General features: G+C 41.7%; 1 protein-coding gene across 3 annotated transcripts in view; it reads left to right on the plus strand.

The window, feature by feature from the left end:
* The first annotated feature begins 3946 nt into the window (after positions 1-3946).
* SCRN1 (secernin 1) overlaps positions 3947-24251 on the plus strand; it is a 56866-nt gene continuing 36561 nt past the window's right edge. The window contains exon 1 of one of the 3 annotated variants that reach the window (XM_074340934.2): positions 3947-4236. The gene's annotated coding sequence lies outside the window, so the exon portion shown is untranslated. Of the gene's footprint in view, positions 4373-24251 lie in introns of all 3 variants that reach the window. The other 2 variants (XM_074340933.2, XM_019726177.3) reach the window with 2 other exon arrangements.

Raw genomic sequence — 24251 nt, forward strand, 5'->3', positions numbered from 1 at the left:
TTGAGCTGCGGAGCTGTACGCCAAACATTCCCAGAATTCACACAGCACTGGGAATTGTTCAAACTCCTACCAGCCAGAGTCGCCTTATTGATTATGTGGAACATTCGTTATAGTGCCTAGGTGAGTCACACCTTAGTAGTAGGGCTAAGTAGCCACAGAATTAAAGGTACACTGGAGTTATCCTAAACTGTTTATAAACAAGTTTCAAATGGGTCAAGATGATTCTTAAGTGACTGCCATAACAAAGCCCAACACCCTTTAAAAGAATACCAAAAAATCCATCACTCAACAACATAAAATGTACAAATTCTGGCATCCAATGACAAAGTCTGACATCCAATGACAAATTACAAGAGACAAAGAAGCAGAACATAAATCAATAAAATAGACTAAAAAATAACAGACATGATGGAAATAGCATACAAGAACTTTAAACAGCTATTAGAAGATAAATATGATCAAGGACTTAAAGGAAAACACACAATATGAGAGAAATGGATGATATAAAAAGGATCAAATAGAACTTCAAGAGCTGAAAAATAAAACATCTGATGTAAAAATTCCACTGATGGCATTAACTGCAGATTAGAGACTTCAGGAGCAAGATAAGTAAACTTGAAGAATTACCAAGAGAAATTATTCAAAATGAAGCATAGAGAGAACAGAGACTGGAAGTGAGGTGGTGGTGAGGGAGAACAGAACCTCAGTGACTTGTGGGACAATATCAAGTGGTCTAATGAATGTGTAATTGGAGTATGTGAATTTGGGAGGGGCTGGGTAAAATATTTGAAGAAATAATGGCCACATTTTTTTCTACTTTGATGAAAACTATATACATACTCATACATCCAAGAAGCTCCATGAGTCCCAAGTGGGATAAACAGAGAAAAAAAACAGATCAAGATACATCATAATCAATTACTCAAAACCTGTGATAAAGAGAAAACTCTAAAAGTATCCATAAGGAAAAAAGATATGTACAGAGGAAGAAACAATTAAACCTAGACTTTCCCCCCCAGAAACTCTCAAACCTTATGACAACGTCTTATGACAATAGAATGGTGCTTTTAAAGTGCTGAAAGAGAAGAAGCTCTCAACTAAAAATTATGAGGCCAATAACAAAAAGTTTCAGAAAGAAAACTACAGTGATGACTTTTTCAGACGAAACTTGAGAGAGTTCACTGCCATCACACCTGCACCTACGACAAATGACAGCAATAGTAGAGCCATATTGGCTCCATGCAGGATGTTTTGCATTCTAGAACTCTCCTCCAGCTTGGCTGTCAATTTGTTGGGCCTGCATTGCAGTCCAACTTTGTCCTCAGCCCAATCCTGTTTCCATTCCCTTCCTTTCACATGTGTTGATCCCTATGAACCACTTATACTCTGAACACCATCTCCCTGTCTGCTTCCAGAGAAGCTGGCCTGTGACAGAGACCCAACCCAAGCTGGCCCTCCATTGGCGTGGTCACTTTCCATTGGTGTTAGGTCATCTTTCCTTCTTCCAGTCTAGGCCAACTGGTTACTCGTGTTCAGAATAAACTAGAATTTTATGGAAGTACACAGTAGTAATCCGAATTGGGGGCACATATGAAGAAATACAGTTCTGGCATTTTTCAGACTTGTCAAGATCGAATAGTTTATGGTTTTCCTCATCAAATTTATTTTCATGTTACTGTTTGTAAATAGAGCCAGAGATGTTTCCATAGTGCTTTTCCCCTGATAGAGGTGACTAAAGGGAGATTTTATGAGTATCTGTGCATGACAATGCATAAAAGCTGAAATTACCACCCCTCTATTTTCCACCCACCCTCCTTTTTTTAATCTGGAAGAAGGGAAATTTGTCTACCTCTGTGGAAACAAAGGAAACCTGGTGTACTTTTATTTATTAGCCCTTAAATCTCTGAACACGGCTAGATGGAGTATAAATGACTGTGTGTTAATTGCAGGTTATTTAAGATAATTTTTTGTGCTTGAAATGTAGCTCACAGGAACCTTGTAATTTATTTACACCTAAACCTCGTGTGATTGATAGAGGCCAATGATTAAAATCCTTATTAATGTTTCTTGATCTCCATATTTGTTGGGCTGTTCTGACCTTATCTGTATTTGTGAGCCTTCAATAGCAGGGCCTGACTTGTGTTCAAAGCAGAGACAAAATGTATTGCTGCTGCTTAATACATGTTAGTAATACTGTATAACAAGCTTCTTCATGTAGACCTTGGGGAAAGCAGATGCCTCTCTATCCTCATGCGCTCCTGGGCTTCTGGCCCAGAAGACCTGTGGCTGTGTAGAGATCCGTCAACAGGTTTCAAAGATTTCAGGCCAAGCAGGTAGCCTGGCAGGTTCCCATGTCTCTGTTTCATGCTGCCACCAGGAGAGCAGCATGGTGTCATCCTTGACATACCTGATGGCTACAGGAAGGCATAGCACTGGATTTGCTTTTCTAGTAGTGATGACTTACTGAGTGCCCTTAAACCAAGCATTTAAACCAGTGGCTAGTGGCTCTCAGACTTTAATGTGCAAGAGAATCAACCAGACAGCTTGACCAAATGGGCCAAGCCCAGGAGCAAGCCCTCTAGGAATTTCTCATATTGATTATTTAAACTCATTGGGCTACAGTTTCCTTGGTTGGACTAAATGCACAATAAGGCCCCTTTGTGCTCCAAGAGTCTGTATGCCACTACTCTCTTCTACAGTATCTGCACTGATTCCCTCTGCCCTCTCCTACTATCCATTTGCTTATGTGGCAAACCGCAGCATAAGCAGAACATTCAAAAAACATGCAAAAATGTCTCCTTTCCTTTCCAGCATCCAGTTCTCCTCCCTGGTGACCTCTACTATTACTGTTTCTAATGTATCCTTCCAAAGATATTTACGCAGTTGCAAGTATGAATACAGACATAGATTTTTCTTCCCACAAATGATAACACACAATGCTTTGCACATGGCTTCCCTACCCCCAGTACTTAGTATAGGTTGGAAATCTCTCACATTGGTACATAGAGATCTTCATTTCTTTTTACAGCTGGATAGCATCCCATTGTATTGTGCTGTCATTTATTTGAACAGTCCCCGATTGATGGACATTTGCTTCCAATCTGTGCTAGCACAAATGATATAGCAATTGACAATCTTGTACTCATATCATTTCACACCTGTGTCATATCTGTAGGATAAACTCCAGAAGTAGAATCCTCCAGTCAAAGACTATATATATATTTGTTATGTTGGGCGATATCGTCAAATTTCCTCCAGGGTGGTTAGAAAACTTTTTAATTTTTGCTAATCTGACAGGTGGAAAATGCTACCTTGTATATTTGATTTGCAGTTAAGTGAGTTTCAATATCTCTTCATATGCCTGAGTGGTATCACATTTGTTTTCCCCTAAACTTTCTCTTCACAGGATAATCCTTTTCTTTTGCTAATTCATAAAAGGTAGATCTGTGTTTCATTTACAGAAGGATGGTCATGTCCTGACTACTAACGACCTGGATGCCAGCATTCTCTCACACACACACACACACACACACACACACACACACACACACACACGTCACCTCTCTGTCACTAACCCAGGTACGGAATCTTGGCTTTGCTACTTGCTGTGTGACTTTGGGCAAGTTACTTAACCTCTTTGGGCCTTCTTAGCCACATGCCCGGCATAGGGCCTGGCATATCAATAACGCACAGGATGGCACCTTTAAAACCAGGGTTTTGGCTTGGACTTGTGAGTCAACAAGTACAGGACACGTTTCTCCGTGGGGAGATCTTGCTTAGGCACCAAGGCGCGCACGTAGCAACCAAACGGCAGAGCCTGGGACAGCCGCCCAGAGGCAGCAGGTCCCAACTCTTTAAAGCCTGGGCTTTCCCTTTAAAGACAGCTGCACCCCGGTGGTGATTAAGAAATAAAAATCGAGCAGAGCCCCTTTCTGCCGCTAGACCCGCCCTCTCAGCCGTTCCTCCCGCTGCCAGACGCCCTCCCCTACCAGGCGGAGCGCGGCGCTGCGGCCCCGGTTGGGAGGAGGCGGGGGTGAGCCCCGCGGTCACGTGAGGCGGGCCAGCTGTGAGCCGGGGGGCTGCGGGCGCACCGCCCGGAGTCTGAGGAGGGGGAAGCGCCCGGCCGCCGCCTCCGACACTGCAGCTGCAGCCCCCGATGTCGCCGCAATAATCCCGGCGGCCTCCGCATCAGCACCGCAGAGCCCAGCCCGGAGCCCGCCGCCCGCCGCCCCGGAGGTGAACCTCGGCAGGCACCGCTGGGAGCGCAGGGCTTCTTGCAGCCTCTTCTCCCCGCAGGTTTCACTCCACTTCGCCATCGCGGTCCCCGGTTCCTGGTCGCCTCCCGCTGTCCCTGTGAACCCACGGGTAGTAGGTACTACCCGGGGCCCAATCCCGGCGGGTGCGGGCTGGGGCCGGCTGGGGTCTCTGCGGGAGTGGGGGGGGCCTTGCCCCGGGGCGGGGGTGACTCGGGCTTGTGGGCTTCGGGGACGCAGGGGAGGGACGCCCCACCCCAGGGCGCGGACACTGCAGCCTGGTCTGAATCTGTCCCGGCTCTCCACACCTCAACCTCATCTTTCCCCCCATTTCCCTTTAACTCTCATAATCCCCCAGGCTGCTTTCCCTGTTTCCCATTCCTGATATCTAAGTTGCTGCCCCGCTGGGGTGTCTGCCTGTGCACCCCTCACCTCGCTACCTTTTGGGCCGCTCCCGGGTTTCGGGGCTCACTGGGGCGCAGCGCGGTGGCGGAGCGGGCCTGGCACCTTCGGGCAGGTAACGCACCTGCCGCGCTGGTGGGCTAGCGTGAACATGGTTGCACGGCGGGGCCGCTGTCCGTGGCCCGGCTCTGTCCCCGCGTCCACCCGGTCCGCGATCCGGAATCATGTCGGGGGGACTGCCCTCCCCTTAAGGGCTAATGCGCGGGCTGTTGCTCTGGTCCACGCGGGCCGCAGGACTTGACACAACTTCCCCTCAAGCCACACCCTGGGCGAATCTTCGGGATGCAGGATGTCAGGCAGATTGATGCGATGGCGCTGGGGGCACCTATTGGTGAAAGGTACCCGTGCATCTCGGAGACGATTCTCCAGTTCAGTTTGCCTTTGAGTCCTCGGTTCTCTCGTCTGTCCCGGCGCCGATTATTTGGCGACCTCCCTCGTGAGGTCTGAGACGAGTGTGGGCTGCAAAGCAGGAGGGACGCTTGAACTTAAGAGAATGGATGAGAACTCCAATTTAGGGGTTAAAAATGTCCGCGAAACAAACCCGAGTACGCCTAAGGAAACTGGTAATTTGCTGTGACTGAAGACTGAGTCAGGGTTCTGTTAAATAATACGGGGCTTTCTGGATGTGCTGTTTAATTCTGGCTTGCAAGTGTCTTGGATCAGGTTGTGGCAAGCTTCCATGTGGTGTGTGTGTGTGTGTGTGTGTGTGCACTGTGTTCCACGCCTGACCAGATCATGCATCAGTTGCAGAGAAAACCTATGTTAATTCAAAATGGCAGCATGAAAAATCAGGCCGGGCGGAAGCAGCACAGATCAGAGCTAACGTCCCCCTGACTTAGGCCTTAGTGAGGGAATCTGTGGGAGGGAAAGCTCTCCTGGGTGTTGGTATAGCCAGCTCGAAGGGGAGGCAGTAATTCTTGCAGCAGGTTAGATTTTAGGGTGCTGTAGGATCCTGGGGAGGTTGAGTGGGAAGTTTAGGGAGCTGTAATTATTTTCTCTAACTTATCAAAAGCTGGTGCAAAGACCTAATTAAAACTCTCTGTGATTCTGAACTGATTGTATCCAGACTCCACTAAAGTGGATTTATGAGGCTGCTGATGTCTGTTTGATGCATAACTTCAGTGTTGTTTTGTACCTACAAGTGGCTCTTAAAAGAGATGGGTGTCTAGTGTAAACATCATCCAAGAACACTACACATGACAAACACCAGGTTCTTAGAATAAATTTCATTGCAAGAACTGACCTAAGACCATGAGCAAGCATCCAGGCACCAGACAATGGTAAATTCTTGAAAGGTGACTCATTTTAGGATTTTTTTTTTTTTTTAACAGCCTTTCTTTCCCATTTCACTGCTGTACTGCCGGCCATCTTCTCATTTAGGAAGGGGGAGATGCATGAGGAGATAAGTGTTTGGGGGTAATGGAACAGAGGAAGATTAGCACAAAGGTCAGGAATGATGACGCTGGAAGCCGCCCCAGAGAGCACTCTGTTGTCAACCCCCTTTTTACAGCCTGGGAGGCCCAAACCAGCAAGGTGCATGGACCACACCCAAGGTCATATAGCTGCTTGGCCACTGACAGTGAGGACTGAAATGCAGGTGTTGTGTCTCCCCCATTCAGGATTCCACATGCTACCTTTCAAAGCCCGGGGGGAAGGGCAAACCTATCATTTTTAGGGTGGCAAACAGAGCAACACAAAACCAAACTGTAGCATGAATTTAAAAATCTGTAGGTATTTAAAGTAAGTGACTTCACCTTAGCTTCCTAATTCAAGACCATTTAACTCCTTAAGCTGTGTGTCCCTCATGGTCCCATTCTCTAGTGACTAAACTGCTTCTGTTTTTAAGTACCAAAAACATTGCTTTAATCATAATCTTTGAGGTGAGACATGCATTTTCTGGTTAAAAATTAGTTGCTGATGCTTGGGGAGAACCCATATGCCAATTTTCGTTTTAAAAGAAACCAAAGTTGGACATATAATAGCTTTTGAATGTATCTAATTTTAAGTAAAAGAAAATAATAAGTCCATTTTAAAATAACTTCGAAGCAGCACAGAAGACAGAGGCCTTTTCTATAATTTGAATTTGAGTTCTCCAAGTCATATACATATATATACCAGTATCCCCAGAGCTACTAAAACAACACTAGAAATTGTGCCTGGGTTAGTATTTGTGCAGAGGTGGTGAGGACATGGAAAATACGTCTTTTGGACATTCTGTACCTTCAGCGCCGTGATCTGCAGAAGGAGAAGATTGCGGGGGCCGGGGGTGGGGGGTGTTGCAGACAGCAGGGAGAATAATTTGCCAGGGTGTAAAAGATAGGAGCTAAGTATGCCAGATATGTTGCAGTGAAGACAGATGCTGATGCCACATGTGCCATTAAAAAAAAAATTGCATTAGGACATGAATGGGAAGATTCATTCACTTAAATTCCCCTGATATGCGACAGATATTTAAAAATCACAAGTTTTTAAAATATATAAACACATGCAATTTGTATTGGAGATCAATAAAAAGTAAACATGAGCCACAGTTATCTTTTTTAAACACTCATGATCCCTTTATCCAGAAATAATCAATCAACATGAAAGTTTGGGACCCTTTACTGGAGTGGCAGCCTAGGTCGGAACTGTCCTGTGCAGTAGCCACTAGCCACTAACCACATGTGGCTATTGAGCACTTGGAATGTGGCTGGTCTGAACTGAGATGTGTTTTGAGTGTAAAATACACATCGGGGATCAAAAATTTATATGAAAAAGTGTAAAATAGGTCAATAATTTTTACATTGATTATATATTGAAGTAATATTCTGGATATATTGGGTTTAAATAAAATATATTATTAAAAATAGTTTCACCAGTTTCTCATTACTTTTGTAGATGTAGCTGCTGGAAACATAGAATTACATATGTGGTTCGCATCTGTCCTCCATTATGTTTCTATCGGACTGTATGGGTCTAAGTCATTAACAGAAAGCGGAGGCTGGTTGAGGTGTGTGATGCTGTTCGTGGAACAGAAAAAGCAGAGTGTGTGGTGATCCAGGAACGTGAGTCAATGGCAATGGGGTTACAGTGGTGGGACAGTAACGAGGTGATGAAAGGGCAGTGCAGATACTGCACAACACGTTGAAAGGTGACCTCCACATTCTGATAGGTCTGGTTTTACAGACACATCAAACACATCCAAATAAGATGGATGCGTCTCATGCAAAGAGCGGTTCCCCGACGGCAAGTCAGGGGACCTCGGTCCTTGCTCTGGTTCTGCCTCTAATTAGGGAGGGGTGACCTTGAGCAAGTCACTCATGAAGGCACTCATCAGTCTCCTTTTTAAGGTGGGATGAGCAAGAGCTGTCCACCACCTTTGCTACATGGTTTCCGTGGGAGGAGATGTGGCATATTAAAGATCACAAGGGATTGTTAGAATTTACATTTCTTTATTATAACACTACACACCGAGATGGCTTTCACTTCTACACCTGTGCATATGAGGGCAACAACAACAAAAGACCAGCCTTCCTCCGGTTCTACCCATATACATGCTCTAAACATTTAAATTTTTGAGTAATTATTTTTGGATTAGGAGTGAGGTGGGGATCTGGACAGATTTTGTTCCCATGTGGGGATCAAACCGGCAATCTTGGTGTTACTGGCACCACATTCTAGCCAACTGAGCCAACCAGCCACCTCATTCTGTCTATTCTTGCATCAGTATCAAACTGTTTTAATTATTGAAACTTTGTAATACCCCTTACAATATCATGCAGGGCTTCAAACTTCCTCATTAGTTTTTATTTCTGAAACGTCTTGGCTAATCCCATGTATCCTTTCCAGATGAACTTTAAGATCATTTCTGTCGGGTTATATCCAAAATTGATTGCTGCCTTGTGACTTCATGGGTTAATTTAGGGAAGACTGACACCTCTGTATAGCATTGGATCTTCCCAGCAAAGAACAGGAATATCTCCCTGCCTTTCATATGTTCTCTGTCATGTCCCCATAAAGCCTTACAGTTTTCTTTATTGAGGATTTAGACATCTCTCTCTAGTAAAGTTGTTGGAAATTGGGCAGAAACCCAGTAAAAAAAAAAAAAAAAAATCTAAATGGGCTTAGAAAAAAGCTCAAGACGAGCCTGCCCTTGGTTGGGAAGATGGAGTCAGGGAAGCCTGGTGGTTAAGAGCCTTCTGGAGTCTGGATTCCTGCTCCGCTGCTTTCTTGTGATATGACCCTGGGCAAGACTTAACTACTCTTAACCATTTTATCATCTTTAACAAGGGGATAATAATACCTGCGTGATGTGGTCATGATGAGAGTTAACTTACTTTACATATTATTTGTATATACTACATATTTATGTATTGCTTAGGATGTTATTAAGCACACAGTGAATGCTTAATATCTAACATAAAATGTTAGGTTTGATGATTTTCATTATTTTAGTTATTTCTGTTAAATGAGTCTACCACGCCAGTATAATTCCAATCACAGGCCTAGAGGGACTCTAGAAACATTTTGCCAAAAATTTTTTAAAAGTTCAACTTGGGAAACAAAGGTATAGAACAACCAAGAAATGTAGGAAAGAGTTACTGGGAGAGGTAGGATCTGGGCTCACTTATCTCTGAGGTCCGTCGGTTGGCACCTTGTACCTACCCTGTACCAGGTGGTAGGCATAGCCTTTTCCCCCCTTGTATGTGTCCACCCTCACTCTCATACCCACCCTAATCTGGACCTTACATGGAACATTCTTCTTAGTAACTCTTAGGGATGGCTATGGAGCTCTTGTCAGTGGAAAGAATGGGCTAAAATTACACGTGCCCATTCCCTTTGTGACAGGTGCGCTACCTGAGATCCCAGAAAGCAAGAAGTGATGCCGGTGTCAGTCGCATCCACCTGTCCCTCCTCCTCAGTGTGGGATGGATGGCTGTGAACTAAACTGGATGGAATGTCAGGTCACCTAGTCTGGGTGACGGGAAGGGGAGGGAGCTGGGGGCCTCCAAGATGGAGTCTCACCTGAAGGAGAGAGAAGTTTGAGATGGCTAATGTTCCCTTCTTCTTCTGTTCTTAATGGTTAAACACTTAATTGAAATCTCCCAATGCTTCATGTACTCCGCTAAGGTGAGCTAGATATCCTTGAAAGCTCCCATAAGCATTTTTGATCGTTTGAGGTTGGGTTACTGGGCTCCTCTCTGGGTTGTGTACGTGAGCACCTCTTATTCTACGTGATAAAAACCTTGAAAACGTCTTTTTAGCTCTGTTTCCTCTTGGTTTGAACAAAGTGCTTGTAGGTGGTTAGGGGCTCAAAATACATGTTGGTAATTCATCTGACTTCTTAAAAATCTTAATTAAAATGATGTAGTGACCAAAGGCTCTTCTGAATATTTTTTTGCTTCTCTCAAAGTAAAACCTTAGTGTATTTTTAAAATGCACTTTGCAGTGCCCTCGTGACCTGAAAGAATTAAATGAAATGTCTTAAAATGTCCTTCTTAAACACCAATCCGATGTTTAAAATAATTAAAAGTCCAATATTGTGAACTTGCTATAAAGAAATTTAAAATGACATAACTAGACAAAATAAAATTTAAAGTTTCTATCTCTATATCCCACCCTTACTCCCACTCTCATCTCTCATATAATAACCCTTTTAGGTCCCTCCCTTTCTACCTATCTATCAATCTCTCTATCTATAGTATATACTTATATTTACACAAGTGTATATACACACACAAATATATTCATATACATATATTCATATATATGTATAAAAGTTCCTTTTGATAACAAAATGGGATATATTTCCTAATGGTGAAACACAGCAAATGGCTCTAACATCAATGGACATTTACAGAGTAGTTTTTAAGTTCATTTTGCTAGTAGCTATAAAGTAACCGTCTGATTACTAGCAAGATTTAAATCTTATTACTTGATTTCTTCTATAGAAATGAATGTTGAGCGAATTTTTTACAGGGACACAGTGTAAATCACCATTTTAAGAATTGGAAGATTTTTTAAAATCCAAGTTTACAGAGCTAACAGGTACATATCAAATCCCTTTAATGGGAAAAGGGCAAAACAGTGCATTATTTAGACAGGAGAGGAAAACAGATGGTGGGAATAGGAAGGTCATAATTCAGAGCAACCTTGCCAAATTAGTGGACACAATACCGTAGCAGCAATGTTAAAAATGAGAAAAGAAGGAAATGAAAGGACGCTTGGTGCAGTCTGCTCAGTAGCTCCCAGATCTTTCCCGCAGAGAATGCTTTGGGCAGCTAAGCACATACCTGCCTATTTCACACATTCTTCTTCCTTTATCCCCATTATCTTTATAGCCTTGGAATCCTGATCTTTAAGAACAAGTTAAAGGAACAACCCTTTTTTTAATGCTTCTCTTTTTCAGACACTCTGCATATGTCATCTAATTTAATCCCCATAACTATACATAGTAGACAGCATGACCACATTTTATAGATGAAGAACTTAGTAAATGGAGGACCTGCACCCAGAATCTGGGTCTATCCGACCCCTAAAAAGCCATAATGTAAGCTCTTAGATTATCCTGACTGCACAGCTCTGATGTACGAGTCTATCATTGTGACACCAAGTCATTTTCTTTCTTGCTTGCTACTGCTATGAAAGATGGAAAACTGTCTTCCAACCTGCCATGTGTTGGAAAATGGCTTCCTTACAATGTACTTGATCTGACTATATTTTTCTAATTTGGTTAGCTTGAGTGGAAAAAAGAACACTGCTTGAGCTGTTTCTTTATGCTTTCCTGCATTAAAAAAATGGTTGTATCCTTGAGAAATGGATGCCATTCAACTCATCTCTCTTCTTCCCCTCATTTTATTTTCTTATAGTTATATCTCTCTGTCTCTATTTGAATAGTTATATATATAGCTGTATATGTGGTTGCATATTTGTATATAGCTGTGTATATAGTTGGATTGTTATATGTAGTTGTACATATATTTGAATAGCTTGATAAAGCTGTATGTATAGTTGCATAGTTGTTTACACAGTTGAATAATTCTCCTCACTTTAAAATCCCTAAGAGTTCTTGCAAGAGATATATACATGTAGCCTGAGTTTTCTTTTAAATGGTATATTATTTTATTTTATTTTTATTTTTTTCTCTTCAACGTGATATTTTTATTTTTAAATTTTTTTCCCTCCCATTTTTTAAAATTTTTTATTAGTTTCAGGTACACAAGACAAAGTAATACTTAGATGTTTATCATTTATATCCCTCACACTGTGTGAACCCCCTTCCCCTATCCACTACCCCTCTGACATCTCACACAGCCATTACATTTCCACTGTCTCTATTCCTAATGCTGTACTCCACATCTTGTAAGTATATACATACCTATATATACATATATATATATGTAATTATAGTTGGCATTCATTATTGTTCAGCTTCAGGTGCAGGTGTACAGTGCAGGGGATATTATTTTAAATGCACCAGAGCGGCGGACAGATCGCTGGATATGGTGGAGTTTTGCAGGTGGTCCTTGAATCCATGTGTGTCCCAACATTGAATATACACAGATTGACTATAAGCCATATATATATATATATATATATATATATATATATATATATATCTGTACTACTGTTTTTCAAATGTGTAAGGATTCTATCACCATTTAGTACATACAAATCTATTGAATGTTACTAAATTCATAACATGTATTCATTATATTTTTTCCAGTCAACTATAATGACTGTCACGTGGGGGTATCCATGGAAATTTTTTGGCATTTAAGAACTGGGAAACTCATATAAGAATATTTGCATTATAGAGAAATTCTGGAGCTATTTGAAGGATACCTTTGTAAAGTGGCCAGTCACTCCCTAATTTATCCCATAAATAAATGTAGATTTTGAAACACAACATTCCTATTGACCATAGAAAACTCTACATGTCCTTAGTTATTAGTCTATCACATGAATCATTAAATTAGTCATATTGCTTTGTTCATATTTCTCATTGACCATGTGCTGCAATGAGGCAGAGTCAGATGTGGCCAAAAGATAAAATGAGTTCATTTGCCATGGCTGAACTATGGGGTACTCCTCAACCCCCGAACCAACCCCCAAGTCTCTACCTTATTGCAAGGCCACATTTAGTAGATACAGTGAATTGGAATAATAGATTATTTTGATTGCAACTCTTCTTTTTCTTTTTTTAAAATATTTTTATTACAAATTCTATATTTTCATGTGGGAAATCTGAAAATGCCTGTATATATAGAAGTCAAGAAATTGTCTGTGATTCTACAACCCAGAGATACTATTGCTCTTAAAAATTTTGTTGCAATTCCTCAGGATCTTTTTGCATCCTCTCTCTAGATAATATACATAATTTGCATGATACCATATATAATTTGTATGACCTGTTTTCACCTCACCAGCTTATTCCCATGTATTTATATGTTTTCCAACTTTCTGTGTATTGACAGCCTGTTACATATCATAATTTTTTTTTTATTCTTACGATCTCAGTAGCTGTATTTTTGGGGAGAGGGATGCATCAGCAATGGTCCATTAAATCATCAGGGGTTATGGTAAAGCTGAGTAAGGTTAATTACCTGGAATTTTGGTTTTGCAACTTTTAAACAGGCACTTTTTCATTTCCTCTTGGTAATCAGCCGAATTGCAGTATTATTGGAACAACATAGCAAATCAGTTTGTGATCATTTCTATCATTAAGAAAAAAGTATCCGTAGGTTATTTCTTAGCAGTCTTACTGATTTAGAAATATTCAGCTACCTGACATGATATTTAACTCTCCTTTTCTTCTGGTTCAAAGTCTTTCTTTCCATTCATGGAAGACAGAAGATTCATGATAGTCATCAAAGGATTTACCTTATGTCTATGTTAAAGAACACTTTTTTTTTTTAAAGGAACATTTTTAAAGAGTTGGATGAGATTGTTTCTTTCATTTAAATAACAATTAACAATCCAACTCTTCCTGGTTATCATGTAGTCTGATTTCCCAGTTGTAAAGCCAGAGACTGAAGAGAACACAGCCTCCTACACCCCTATTTGTCATATGAGAGTAAAGAAAATCCTGCTCTCTCAAGTCAACCAGGGCTGGGTTTCACCCACCTTCATCTTGAAGGCAGAGTGTATTGATGCCAATGCAGTTGCTGAATCTAGCAACATTCAATGAAAAGGAAATCGTTTCCTTAAACATAAACTTAAAATGCAAGATGGCCGAATGCTGATGGCCCTTGAGGCTGGTGGATGCCGTAAGGGGGTTTATTGTGTGTACTCTTCTCTTGTCTGTGTGTTCAGAGTTGCCACCGTTAAAAAAAGAGCCAGGTAGGAAAACAAATGAATAATACTTTTGAGAAGCAAAGAGGTTAAACAACTTACACTAGTCAATATTACACAGCAGTTGGAACTGGCTGTATTTGTTAAAAATATCCATCCTGTGATTTCAGCTCTGACTGAATCAGAATCTCCAAGGATGGAGGGTGGTCTAGGAATCTGCCATTTTAACAAGCTTCCCAGACCATTTTGATGTGTGGTCAAATGGGAATACGGTGGATTGAACAACATGGGTGTGCCTTGTGAAAAATCGTATTTTCCTGCTCTTATTCTCTCATTGAAGATGAAATATAGATACTCCCCTTTCCCTTCATTTGCTTAACACTTATCGAGGTCTTATTCTGTGCCAGTCTGTGTGCAAGGTGCCAGAGAAATAAGGATTTACACAGGAGGCCTTGCCCTCATGGGGCTCACAGTCTGATGAGCAGAGAAAGGTTTCTTTTTCTTTGTTTGTTTGTGTTTGCATTAGAATTAGGATTTTACTTCACCGTAACAATCTCGCTTGAAATTAAACCTAAAAAATGACAAGTATCCTAGACCGTTTTCTTAGGAAGCAAGCCACTATCTAGAGAATCAGATGAGGAAATAGGAAACGACGGAATCTTATGAAACCCTGATTATGCTACACGCTGGTCAAAGAGACAAAATGTTAGAGAATTGCCCTATTTTTCAGAAAGTTCTAAATCAGCCATGGTGCTGAGTTAGCCAACAGTAAGAAGAATTTGCACGGTGGTGTTTAGAAAGAGTCTTGCATTCCCCTGCTAAGGACAGGTCAGGCTCTAGGATGTGTTTTAAAACTTGAGGAAAGGAGATTAGGCAAGGTAGAGAGAACCACAGCTGCTTCTTCCCAAAGGCATTAACATACCAGCCAAAGTAAAATCTCTCCCTATCCCGCCTGCCCTGGCATCCTTCTTGAAAGAGGTATCTGAGACCCAAAGAAGTTACTCACATGTAGAAACTCCAAGAAAACATTCCGTGTATTAAATAAGTCCAGTGCTATTTCTATCCTTTCAAGAATTTTAAAGATCTCATCCTGTGCTTTATTTTTTAAAAGTTACTTACTATAGGAAGTTTCAAGCATACACAAAAATAGAAAGAACAGTACAGCAAACTACTATGTACTCAGCACCCAGCTCCAGCCATTTGCATTTCATCACCAATCCTGTCTCATCTGGGCTCCCGGGATTCTCCTGGATTTCTTTCATTCTATCATCTCCCATGGGAATACTTCAGTATGCATCTCTAAAAGGGCTTTTACTTTTTTCAAACATAACCACAACATAGTTATAGCTAAGAAATTAATACTAATTCCTTAATACCAAGTAGCCGATCAATGTTCACATTTCTCCAATTTCTTATGAAATTTTTGTACACGTTTAAAAAAATAAATCAGGATCTAAATAAGTTCCATTCATTGTGATTGGCTGATATATATACCTCTTAAGTAACTTTGTCTCTTAATCTTTTTTTTTTTTCCATGCCGTTTTTGATGCAGTTGTTGAAGAAATCAGATTTGTCCTGGAGAGTGTCTCATAGTCTGGATTTTGCTAAGTGCATCCTCACGGTGACAGTGTATTCTCCATAAACTGATCATTAGAGCTAGAGTTTCCATCATTCCAGTTTGATTCTTTTTTTTTTATTTTTTTTATTTTTTTATTTCTAGGACTTTATTGGGGAACAGTGTGTTTTTTCCCAGGACCCATCAGCTCCAAGTCAAGTTGTTGTGCTTTCAATCTTAGTCATGGAGGGCGCACCTCAGCTCAAAGTCCAGTTGCCCATTGTTCAATCTTACTTGCAGGGGCACAGCCCACCATCCCTTGCGGGAGTCCAACCGGCAACCTTGTGGTTGAGAGGATCCCTTCCAACCAACTGAGCCATCTGGCCGCCTGGGGAGCTCAGTGGCAACTGAGCTGCAGCTCATTATCTTCATTCTAGTTGCGGAGGGTGGAGCCCACTGGCCCATGTGGGAATCGAACTGGCAACTCTGTCGCCCAGAGCTCATGCTGTAACCAACTGAGCCACCTGTCTGCCCCTGGTTTGATTCTTTAAGCACATTTTAGTTACACTTTGGAACGTGAGTGTGTCTGATGAGCTAGGTGCAAACCTCTGGTGGGAGGGTGAAGGAGCATAGTAGGGATTGGTGCAAAACTGGCAACCCCATCACCAGTGAGTAGTAGGAGGGAGGAAAGTGAACATTTATTGAGTGCCCACTGTATACAGCCACAGGACTCGGTGCTTTTCACATGATTTCTTGTAAAGACGAGTGCTATGTTGTGAATGGGGCTTGGTCCCATTTTCAGATGCAGAAACTCTGGCTCAGAGAGAGTTCATAACCTGCCTATTTCTCACAGTTAATGGGTGGATCAGGACATGAACAAGGATCTGTTTGTCTCTAAAGTGTGTCATTCTCTCGCCCCTGTACACACGGGGCCAAGGAGGCATTGTGAAGAGCTACAATCGACCTGACGCTGAAAAAAGAAAAAAATCAGTAGGCCCAGGGTGATGATAAATGGCCCTGTCTCTGGCCGTGGTGTCAGGGAGCGGAGAGGACTGTGGCGAGGAGACTCTACCCCACTCCAGTCTTGTTGTCACGCAAGAATGTAGACCCAGTGTTGCCAGATCTTTGGCGTTTTCAAGAGAAGCCAAGTATTTGTATTTCTATGGAAAAATCTCTAGATTATAAAATGTGATTTGCTATATTCAGATTTAAAAAAACGCTATCTGTGCCAACATGCCAGGCCAAACCAAACAAATGTGAAGCTTGCCACCCCTGTCCCATCCCATGCTGCTCGGAATTATGTCAGCTGACGATTGGCACTGAAGACCGCAGGAGTTAACTGCCAGAGGTAGGTGTTGCCCTTGAAATTACAGAAAGGGAATATTAAGCAGCTCTTAAAAGACATCAAGTGACAATGAAGTATATCTTCAAAAGGTGAAAGCACATTTAGACATTGAAAGAAAAAAGCCAAGTTTCTGAAGTCTGAACAGATCAGACCTTGACAAAGGGGCAGCTGTCATCAGGTACCGTCTCTTCTCCTTGTGATGATTGAGCCTTTCCTGTGTCCCAGATGGTATTCTGAGCACTTCATAAGTATTTGTAAGTTTCAGCTCCTTTAAACGTCACCACAACCCTGTCATTATTTCTATTTATAGAAAGGTGACAGGGGGCTGAGATTCAAACCCAGGTTGACTCCAAAGCTTGCTTTACTTACTCAGTGTCGGTCTTTCTTCTGTTAGATAGTTCCTAACTCAAGGCATTGAATATTAGAAGCTGGAATTCACATAGATATGGATAGCCCAAGCTTTATGCTCTACTATCTTGAGCCTTCAATGAAACACTTTGGAGAAGTTTTCTTTCAGGCAGAGCTTGGTGAGTCTGAGCTAATTTATGTGGCTTCCATCAGCGGGTGTTTACATCCCAATTTTCAGTTAGGTAATTTCTTCCCCACACACTTATTTATTCATTACTATTTCAATAGTAGATAAATGAGAGAAAAATCAATGTATAAGTATCCTTTGTTCTGTTTTCAGTTCGGCAGGAATATCAATAGTTTAAGAAATATTTATCAATAAGTAAAATACTGTAATAAAATAATGTCTTCTTTGCTCTTCTGGAAGTTGTAGTCCACAGACATCGGATTCAAACTTCCACAGTCTGCGCAGTAAAGCTGGGAGCTTGGAGAGTCAGGAAGCCTAGCTGGACATTTGCACAAGTGAAGGCACTTTGTCACAGTTATTTGCAAGACAGTTAAGAAGCCTATAGCTTCTAAAGACAGTCATTTCTCTGTCTCAGGCAATTGAAGGCTTTCTCATTACTGGATGAGGTGACTGATGAGGGGCACTCCGTAGCTTCTTGGAGATAAAAGCGCTGGGCGGTTTGGCAGGCAGGCGAAGAAAACCCCTACTTTGGCTCAGAGCATTCACGCCCTTCAATAACTGCTCACTGAACTTGAGGACAAAGACCTTTTCTCCCAGGCAGCTTCCTTCCTCCTGGTCTAGACATTCTGTAAGCAGTCTCCTAGTTACAGGGGTACAGCGCTCCAGCCCCCCAAGCCTGCACCCAGCCTCCTTTGATTAGTCAGAGGATGAACGTTGGTAGGCGCAGCTCCTGTGCTGTGAAGTCCAGGGAATGTGGAGTTCTAACATCTTGTTCCCGAGAGGCAGTCACGAATTCTGAGAGGACTTTGATAAGGAGGGTAAAGACGGTTAGACATCGAGCGTCAGGATGCTTTACCATGGCTGATGGCACAATATCCAAAGCTGCGCAGTCTAGCGCTGGAGTCTCTAGCCACATGTGTCTATTTAATTAACAACAATTTCTTTAAAATTGTGGAAAAATACATATAACATAAAATTTACTATCTTAACCATTTTTAAGTGTACACTTTTGTTGCGTTAAGTATATTCATATTGTTGTGCAACCGATCTCCAGAATGTTTCATCTTGTGAAACTGAAATTCTCTACCAGTTCAGCATCACCCTATTCCCCAATCTTTCCCCAGCCCAGCCCCTGACAACCAGCATTCTACTTTCTGTCTCTATGAGTTCTTTTACTCTAGGAACCTCATGTAAGTGAAACTAGACAGTATTTGCGTTTTGGTGACTGGCTCATTCCACTTAGCATGAAGTACAGAGAAATATTCTGAACAAGTACATCTTAGGGAATGCCTGTGAGTTCAACCATCCATGGGAGTTAAATTGGAGTGTTTCATTCATTGGAACTGTTAGTTTATTGCTAACCTGGCAAGAATCCTAATGGGTATTTAGTACAAAGAAGCCTTATTCAGTAGACCTACCCTTTAAGCCTGTTGCTTTTAAAGATTTTTGCTTGAGACCCACAGTCAGAGAGAAATGTATTTCAACCCAGTACATACACACACTTATATGTGAATACCCGAACTTAAAGTTTCTCGTACCTACACTATGTGAGATTCGTATACTGTATTCTTTTCTAAAAAAAATGCTTCTCTTAAAACATTGCTGATTTTACCTGCTAAATTGAAATCTTATCCACTCAGTTGATTTGATAACCCACGAAAAGGCCACACCATGCAGTTTGGAAACCAGTTGAGTCCACCTAGGTGTCTTTTCAGGCCTGTCATGTAACACTGCACCCCCCACCCCCACTCTCCTCCCCTCCCCCCATCTCTGGGTCCCCATGGCTCAGCAAATGGCTTCAGAATTACTCCTCAAAACAAACAAGTGAAAAGAATAACCGTCGTGGCTTTTTTTTCTGGGTAGGCTCTGTTCACTGATTTTAATGCTGGTTTACATAGAGTGTAGTTATCATGGGAAATTCTCAGATGGTTAGACTCTGTTTCTCAAAGCCAAAGATAAATGGTGAGAACATTTTATGCAATACGTCTCTGCATTAGCATGTGTGATTGGGAGTTAATTGAATTTTAGGTTATTTTTCTTTATGGAGGAAAATATGACATCTCATAATGCTGTACAAAGGGGAAAGGAGAAAAATCGTAAAGTGTTTGTGTGATATGCATGAATAATTTAACAGTTCATAAAAATCCTGTAAATAAAAGTTTCAAAATGCAGTATATAGGTGAGTTAACTTGTTGAGTTATATATATATATATATATATATATATATATATATATATATATGTATATGTATATGTATAACTTTTTTCTAGTTTGAGTATCTGGTATGTTAACCGGTATTTTGATAAATAATAAGAACAAAGTGAAGTTTCTTTCAGTCACTTTCAGAAGGATTTTATCTGAGGCTCAGCAGAGAACTGACTGCCTGCTGGGCCAGTTTTTCTTTTCCTATAAATGCTGTAGGAGTCCTGTCCACTCTTTGTGTGAATAATAGTAATGAAAATTTGTGTACTCCTTGAATAACTGAATTGGGCAGACTATAAAACAAACAAAAAAAAAGTAAAAGAAAGTTTCATAGAATAACTATAATAACACTGAATAAAAAATTTCATCTTAAATATTACTCAAACAAGAATTTGCCAGTTTTGAAATTTTAGATGTGTCAGGACATAGAAGAAGAGCAAATCTTTTTTCCTTTAAAATAAAATTCCCAAATTGGTAATGTCCCCTGGGTTTATTTTTTTAAAATCAGTTTTGTGATTATATAAGCATAAATATTTATAGGAAAATTGGAAATTAAAGGAAAAGATGAAAAAAGAAAAACCCAGAAAGAATTCAGTGGTCAGGCTAACCACGGTTACTATTTGGGGCATATTTCCTTCTAGTCTTTTTCTATGCACATTTTTACATAAGTAAGATCATTTGCTTTGGACCCTCTCCCCAAACCATTTCTCCCATGCAATTACAAACTCTTCACGAACATATTTTTAATGATTTTACAGTATTCCACCAAATAGATGTAGCATACATTTTAAGCCATTTCTCTGATGTGGGACAATTAAATTTTAATCAGTGTTTCACCTGTGATGAAGACTTCTGTGCACAAATCTTGCCCGTATTCCTGACCATTTCCTTAGGTTAGCAACATAGAAAGGGCGTTCCTCCACCATCCCTTTATCTCCAGCTAAGGAACTGTCTCCTGCCTCTCACAGCCAACTTCTTTGAAAAGTCATCGATATGCCCTGGCTCCACTTCCGACCTAAAACCTGGCTTTAGTGTTTATTGTGGGATGGACACTAAAATCCTTGCCGTGGCCTTCAAGGCCCAGCGTGGACCAGCCTGTCTACCTGCCTCTCCAGCCTCTTCCCCCACTCTCTCTGGCCTCAGCCACACTGGCTTTTTCATTTTTTGGCTCCTTTCCCTTTCTCCAGCCACGGGGCCTTCAAACCCGCATCTCATGTCTCTGAAAGAGTCTTCCTCCCCTGCCATCTGTCCTGGGTGTAGGCAGTGAGATACCTGCTTGGAGGAGATGGTTGGAGGTTTGAAGAGAAGGGAAGGTACCAACAGTTTATTTAGGAGATAAAGAGAGGAACTGACCTGGGAAGTCCAGGGATTTCCAGGTAGCAGTGAGGGCCACTTTCATGGCGTGTTCCGAGTTAGGAATATGAGATTTGCATCAGGGGAAGTGGACTGGGCATCCAGGACTTTGCTCACCTTTCGCTTGCTTACACTCAGTCAGCCTGGCGAGTACAGTAGCTGCTTCCTAACGTTTGCTTTCTTCAGTCTTATAGAAGTGTCCTGCCCTCTCTTTGCTAATTCAATTTCTATGGATGACAGCACATTTTGTCATTTGAATCAGTGGAGGACTTCACAAATAAGTATTTCTGGGCTCATTGGAAAGTACAATGTGAAAATCTTCATGTCTGGGTTTACTGGGAAGTTGTAACGCTGCTCTGTCCAGTAGGATTCCTACTACCCACGTGTGGCTACTTACATTTAAACTAATGAAAGTTTGAAATAAAATTAAAAATTCAATTCCTCAGTCACACGAACTGCACTTCAACAGCCACCTGAGTCCATTGGCTACCGTAGCGGACAGTGGAGATAGAACGTTTCCATCATTCTAGAAAGTTCTTTTGGAGCTTCAGTGTGTAGAATGGTGATCCAGGAAAAATAAGTGGATAATTAACCTTGACTAGTTTGCTACTGGTTGTGATAGAGTTTGTGTTAAAAAAAAAAAAAAAAAAAAGGCATTAAAATTCTGCTCCCTCTGGCCTTCCCAATCATTCACAAAATTTACTGGAAAAGCCAGCCTCCCTGGCCTCACATGACCCTGGGCTTCTGTTGCTCACATCTTCACCAAGTGACCCAGATGACTTCCTGACCAAGCAGATGTCCTGCTTGAAGAACAGGTGTGTGTCAAAAACCTGTGGGTTTTATTTCTTTTCAAGAGATACACCTCATTAACATAACACCTGTGGATTTCTATTATGTGTTTTTAAAGTAAGATTCTGCTCGGAGATGAGACACCAGTACTGTCGAAATGGCTCAATAGGGGAAGAAAGGAAGGCATATGACATATAAGAGACATACAGACACAGGTGAAGTCGTCCTTTCTCCATCTTATCTTCTTCTGGGTCTGTTATACTTTATTTGGCTGAGCTAGCCTTTCTCCCCACCCCCAAATTCTAGGAACCCTCTATAAAGGCATTTTGTCTTATAATTATTCTAGGTTTCTCTTACACACACAGAGCCTTTGTTTATCTCTCTGTACCCCTGAAGGTTGAAGATAATGCAGTTTTTGTGAAAGTGAAAAAGGTTAAGGGGAGAAAGAACTGGAGTCTCTTTATTTTCTTGCCTTTTCTTTCTCACAAAGGGGAGAAGGGATGTTTTTCTGAGCTCGGAGGGAATTATTTTCTGAGTTATGGCTGCCATGAGCAATGCAATGAAAAACTCTGACAGCCCAGGCTGTTCAAGTACAAACTACCTGGAAGTAGCCTGGATGTAGACAGCAATATGGTCCCTCACAAAGAGGTTTCTAAACACACAATGTTGCCAACGCTGCAGTTTGCTAACTGCTCCAGTTATGAGTGAGGTGAGTTGGTTCTGATGGGCTTGCTCAGCAGAAAATTTGAGCTGCTGCTCTATTTGAACAGTCAAAACCCAAATAAGATATCTTATACTCATGTAACCTCCTCAGTTTGCAAAATATGTTCTCAAGCATCATTTCGTTTGCTACTCATGATAAACCTGTGGGCTGGGGCAAAACATTGGCAGAAGAGAATACCGAGGCTCAGAGAGGTAAAGTGACTTGCTCAAGGTCACACAGCTAGTAGGTGGTGGGGCTGAGTTTTGAATCCCAGTCATTTGGCTGAGCACATTGCTTTACTTCTCACCTATATTTTGGATTTGTAAAAATAAAATGTATTTAAATTGTGTAACTGGTGGCACAAATATGATGTTTGTTGAGTGGGGGTTGAAGAAAGAGAAACTTTAATTGGGTGGCATGGGTCCTGCTCTCAGGAAGCTTTATTTGAAAGAGTGGAAGAAGTACATTTATAAGCAACAAATGTACATTATCCTAGAACAAACTGAATGTATTAGTGCTATGGATGCTAAGAAAATAACATAGTTCTTTATACAACGTTTTCTGAAACAAAGGGATTTTGAATCAGATCTTGACAGATATGCACAAAGACCAAAAGAGGGGCATTCTAGCCAGGTGAGGGGTGGGGTGGTGAGAAAGAGTTGTAGAGAGTCAGCTTCAGTTTGGTGGGGGGTTAAGTGAGAATTGAACACTTGTTCAGTATTTATTGAACATCTACCCTGCAGAAGACAGTGTGCAGAGCTGGGTTGTACCAAAGAGACACAGTCCCTGCTTTCATATTGCTTAGACGTTGGGGCAAGAGACTAAGTATTGATCGTTGGTAATAAAATAATTTCACAGATATTTCAGATTTGATCGTTCGTACAGTACAGTGACATAAATTAGAGTGGCATTTGAGCTGGTCTGTGAAGCAGCAGAAGTTAACAAGACAGCAGGTTTTGGTGCATGGAGCAGGGAAAGGAGTGTTCAAGACAGAGAGCTCAGACTGTGCAAAGGCCCTGGGAGTATTGGACGGAACTGGGAAAAGGCCTGTGTGCTGGAGCTGAGAGAGTGGAGGGACGCGTGGCAGGAGATGAGGCTGGGGAGGGGGCACCCGCTTCATCAGACGTTAGACTTTGTTATAAGAGCTGTGGGAAACCGGTAAAGGATTTTAAGCAGCAATGACATGACAAATACATCCTTTTAAAAAGATCACTTTGGCTGCCATGTGGCAAATGTTTTGGAGGGGGAATAATAGCAGTGATGGAGTAACCCCTTAGGAGGCTACGGCAGTGACGCAAGCCTGGAGATGGTGGTGCTTGGTGCAGGGTGGTGGTGGTGGAGGTGGAGACAGTGGATAGTTTCCATAGAGATTTGGGAGATCGAACCTACAGGACTTGGTAATATGTTAGGTAATGGAGAAGCAGATGGTAAGGATGGTTCCTGAGTTCTGGATGCTCCAGTGAGATGGATGCTGGAGCTGGCCACTGGGATAAGGAACCTTGGAAAGGGATCCAGTTTGGGGAAGCAGATGATGAAATCAGTTTTGGACGTCCAGTAGGCAGCCGGGTCTATGGCCTGGGAGCTCCAGGAGAGGGCTAAGCTGGGATTAAAGGTGTAGGTCATTGGCACGTAAGTAATAAGGGAAGCTCTGGGTGTGGATGAGTTTTCCCAAAGAGAAAAGAGCACTAAATGAGGAATAAAAGACCAAGCAGGAAGGATGCTCAGTGGCCAAGTAGAAGAGAACAAGCCAACCCAGGAGCAGCTGAAGAGGTGTGAGGGAA

Source organism: Rhinolophus sinicus, chromosome 4, assembly GCF_057876585.1.
Source record: "Rhinolophus sinicus isolate RSI-liver-muscle chromosome 4, RSI-T2T, whole genome shotgun sequence".
NCBI lineage: Eukaryota > Metazoa > Chordata > Mammalia > Chiroptera > Rhinolophidae > Rhinolophus > Rhinolophus sinicus.